The 5,006-nt window shown below is 33.7% G+C and overlaps 1 long non-coding RNA gene across 1 annotated transcript; it reads left to right on the forward strand.

Moving 5' to 3' along the window:
- The first annotated feature begins 2,435 nt into the window (after positions 1-2,435).
- On the forward strand, positions 2,436-4,543 carry LOC107844783. The gene is made up of 2 exons (XR_007045659.1): positions 2,436-2,607; positions 3,854-4,543. It is a non-coding gene; the product is annotated as an uncharacterized LOC107844783 (long non-coding RNA).
- The last annotated feature ends 463 nt before the right edge of the window (positions 4,544-5,006 follow it).

Genomic DNA, 5,006 nt, shown 5'->3' on the forward strand with positions numbered 1-5,006 from the left:
AAGATGTGCTATCAATTTATATTTTAATATATGACTAGGATTGTATTGGTAAGATCTAGGAATAATACCTCAATAGATGTCACCTGACTTTGATAGAGAACTCACGGACTTGTCAATTTTCACAAAGCTAACTCTTCAGCTTACCCCATTTGCTGCATTTTTTGTATTGATCAAATTCTACAACTTGAAGTTAAAAAAGAATGCCATATTTAACTCGTGGGATGATAATAATTTTAGTCCATGGTTTATTGTCATATCATGACTTTGATCCTTGTATTACTTAACTAAGCATTTTAAATTTTTGATTAAATTGTGTATAATTTTAATCCTAATACCTACTTAGAAGTTAACATCATTAGCTTTTAATTTTTTTTTTTTTTTGTGTTTTTGAGAAATAAATATTTGGACTGCACTCAATTTTAGTCCTTAGACCAAAATGAATCATCAGACAATGATATACTGAAGGTTGTCAACTGTGATAATACACTTAGCTTTGCTTCTCATTCTAGAGTTCACTTCACTTTTGATCTCTTTAAATTTTCAAATAAAAAACCTTTTGAAATGTGGATAAAGTTTTTAATCTTTGGAAAAATATTCCTTCCTTGTTATAGTTCGAGATTGAGGACAAGTATCCAAGGCATGACCCAACAACTGGTACTCATGATCTAAAACTAGCAGCGATTTTTTTGTATAGCATATATCGCTTACATCTCATGTTTTAGTATACAAGTATTAGGTGTTATATTATATGGTCCTCTTGGCTTATATGTATCCACCACGAGTTAAGGGATCAGGTCCCATGACATACAAATCAGTAACTGGATATGAATAAAATAGAGTATAGAAGATAATGGGCACACAATATTTACGTGGAAACCTCCTTGCTTAAGGGAAAAACATGACTTGTCTCACAGAATTTTCCATAAATTCCACTATCTTCAAGTCAAAATGTGATTATAGACTTTGACAATCACAAAGATTAAAAAATTACTCCTAACTCCTTGTAATAACTCTATTACAAGTCTGATGCATTAACTCTATCAGATCCACTCATCAACTAACTCTGGTTGACTCTCTTAGGTAACACTACCTAAGAAGACATGAAACATGATGAAGAATACTTGACTAAATGAAGGATGATTCGAACAACTAACTCTAGTTAAAGCAACTCAACCTAATGACTTAGAAAATACAAATATCTACTATCATTTATAATTTTGGAGTACATTATAGTTTAAGAGAAAAAGACACACAACTCAAAATGCAACAAAAATTAATGATACTCGATTAGGTCCCTTGTTGAATATGAATAGTGTTCTTGTAAAATAAATTTTTCTTGAAAGATAAATCTTGATTGCAAAAACTAGGTTCTGATCTTGTCAAATCTTTTATTTATAAGAGAGAGCAAAACCTTAAAGATACACTATTGGTCTAGGTTGGATAGGCCAGCTATGCTAGTGCCTCAGTACCACCAACCAAATAACAAATAGTGCAGTTTACAGCTGCACTAAGTTCTTCTTAGACTTTAATCAACATATGATGGATCGGGTCTTTTGAACGCTAGTTTTTGAATCATCAAAATCCAAAATACAATATTTTTTCCTTCTTGATGATGACAAATTATGTAGAACCTTATCCGGTAATTTTCCTTGTCAACCAGATCCTTTCAGTTTATGAGTTCCCTCAATCAACCAGGTCTTCTGGTGTGATGTAAATCAAATTGCCATGTCATTGACAATATTTTCCCCCTTTTGACATAATAAAAAAGTAACAATAGTAAAATAGGATAAGAAATATACGTACAAGATTAATTCATGGCCACTGGGCAACACTAACACAAATGAACAAGGCCAAAAGAAAAAGACAGAGAATAGAAAAAAACAATATTCCATTCATGAGAATAAATTAGCAGTATCATATATATTAAGCTTAACAAAAATACATGCAAGAATTATTCTAATTGGCTAGAGAAACAACAAAAAGAGAGGGACATAAGGATAATTTAATAGGGGCTTAAGAGAAAGGAGGCTTAGGAGCAAGGGAATGAAAGACCAGATCCATATGCACACTTTTAGCTGCATGGCCAATGAGGAGTTGCTTGGTGAGATCTTTGACTTTAGTATTGAGGCTCTTAACTTTTATATTCAAATCCTTCACCTAAGTCTTTAACTCCTTGTTTTCTTCGTGAAGAACCTCAATGGTACTAGGTCCCTCAATTAAAAACTGCTACACTTTGTCTTTTAATTGAGATATTTTGTCATCATGTGTGTCCAGCATTATGGTTATTTCATCCAAAGCAGTAAATATTTCTTATTATGTAATCATCTCGTAGATTGGAAATTTGAACTTGGTCCCCACCTTTTCTTTAACACATTCATTTTTAATTAAAGTGTTCATGATTAAGGTTTTCTTTTCATACCCTGCTATTCCTTTCACACACTCAACCTTAAAGTGATCAAATACCTTATTCAAAAGGTAAACATATGGAATCCCATGTTTTTATCCAAAACTATCATAACCCTGTACATGTGTTCAATCATAATTGCTGAGAGATTGACATTTTCAAACTTACTAAAGGATCCCATGGGGAACAGGTCCAATATAAAGGTAACTATATGTTTTTCTGAGCATGGCAAGAAGACCTTGTTGACCAATTCAAACAATAGTTGAAACTCCCCTTTCAGGAACTTCTTCATCACTTCTGCTTTTGATTCTAGTTGAAACTCTCCTTTCAGGAACTTCTTTATCACTCCTGCTTTTGATTTTCCACTAACTTTTCAAGCTTCCTTCACAAATACAAGAGATCAGTTTGTTTTTGTTACATACCTGATACGTTCCACTAGGACATCAAGAATTTCTCCAAGCACAGATTCATTAAGACAAATATCGACACCTTGAACCATAGAGGTCCGGATCAAACAGTCTTCAGAGAATTTTATTGCATAGTAGAAATCCCTCACTTTATTTTGATAAGCAACAAGTACTGACAAATTAAATAAATGAAGACACTTATGACACTTCACAAATTCAACCAACTCACATATCCTTGGACTTTCAAAAATATTTGGATCAAATTCTCTTTCTTTCAACACTCTTTATTTTTTGAGTACTTTATTTATTTCCTCCCTAATAAGGACTTTTTCAACTTTCTGGACTTTTTTTTTTCTTTTAGAAGAGGTGCCTGGTCCCTTAGCAGATTTAATTGCTTGTGCAGGAGTATTAGAGTCAGGTTTAGGACTAGATCCCCCATCCCTCTTCCTTTTAGTTGCAATGAAGTTTACCTGGTAGCCTTGTTGGGTTTAATAGCTTTTGATGTTATGATTTTAGCAGGACTTCTTCCCTTTTTTTTTATTTATTGCACCTACAACATCTGAATCAATATCACTCACTTTTTCATTATCCTCCACAACTACTACTACTTCCTAAGAAGTGATGGCCTCATCAAGCATTATGGACTTTTTTATTCTGTGTTTCTAAGTGGTGGAAGACTTGTTTCCTTCATCGCATCCCCCATGAATTTCTTCTCAGCCTCTTTAATCCCATAAATCCTGACTACCTTATTAAAAATAGCTTCTCCTTTTCTTTGGACCCTCTTTGTCCTATCCTTTTCCATGACATCAAATCATTAATAGTGTTCTTCTCCTCCTTTTTATTTTCCATTGGAGGTGGGACAAGGTCCTTTGAGGTTTCCTAGAAGCAAGGGTTCCATCATATCTCAATTATGGTAATCTATTATGAGATATTCTTGTGACTCACTAGCTCTTTGTTTATTTGCTATTTGGGTCAAACTCTGAATGACCATATCATCTCCTGTAGCTAGAATATTTAAAAGGTTCCTTCTTTCATTTGGTAGATCTCCATCAAAATATATGTTCAGCGGTGGGAGGAGACTCGAAGGATTTGGGAGTACCTTGTTCCTCAAAGATGGCTTCACTCACAAGTTTTTGGGTAAGACCATAAACATCATGAAATATTTTTTAGAGAGGCTCTGAAAAAATAGGGTCAGGAACTAATTGATTTTCTGGCACACGTTGAGACACTTGAGGAGATAAAACAGAGGAAATGGGGTTTACTTCTAGAGTTTCTTGGGCAGGGGATACAACCTTTTCAGATCTAGTGGTAGATCAGATAGATGTTTCTAAAAAAGGATTTTTGACATTGGAGGAAGATCTTCTTAGATGAGAATCCTTATTTCTAATAAGCAACTTAGAAATGAAAGAGGGTTGAGACATTTCTAGTATATCAAGAGAAGAAAGAGTGAGCAAGATGTTTGAAGATGTGAAGAGGATAGAATTTCAAAGGGAGAAGAGAATTTCAGTGATAAGAAAATGAAGAAGTTGGAGTTAAAAGTTATTTAAAGATGGCAGAGGTGACGATTAGGATTAAAGAGAAGAGATGTTCCCAGTCTCGATAGAACATGTCCTTTGGATTTTCAAATAGATAGAAAAATGGTGTAGAAAGTGGGATGAGGCACATGGCTATTTTGAACAATAAATGTTTGCATTTTTAGAAAGCTATACATATGATACTAACCTTTTGAGTATGAACCAGGTCCCACTCTTAATTCTTTGACAGATATTTGTCTTTAAGTTTGTCTCATCTATCTCTCTTATCAACTTGCCCACTATGTGTGTATACCTATAAGATATGTGTCACAACTCAATTTATGAGTCATGATGGCACCTGCTTTATCCCGCCAATAGGTAATCTAAATCGTACCAGAGCTATGAGCAATGGAATAATTTAGTGGAAAATTTCCTAAAGTCAGAAATCAATAATTCAAGACTTATAATAACAATAAGATAGTCATAATAGTCTAATAGGTAGATAAAAGATCAACAATCATCGTACGACCTAGTAATGTCGGTACAAGAGCTACCATAAATTAAACATAAGTACTAAAATAGTTAAATCCAATTTATCTCAGAAATGAAAGACTAGACATAGATAATAGAAGGAAAAAGGTGCAACTCCGACTCCGAGAGCTCACTCTATCTCTAAAATTA

The sequence above is a fragment of the Capsicum annuum genome, chromosome 10, assembly GCF_002878395.1.
Source record: "Capsicum annuum cultivar UCD-10X-F1 chromosome 10, UCD10Xv1.1, whole genome shotgun sequence".
In the NCBI taxonomy this organism is placed as follows: Eukaryota; Viridiplantae; Streptophyta; class Magnoliopsida; order Solanales; family Solanaceae; genus Capsicum; species Capsicum annuum.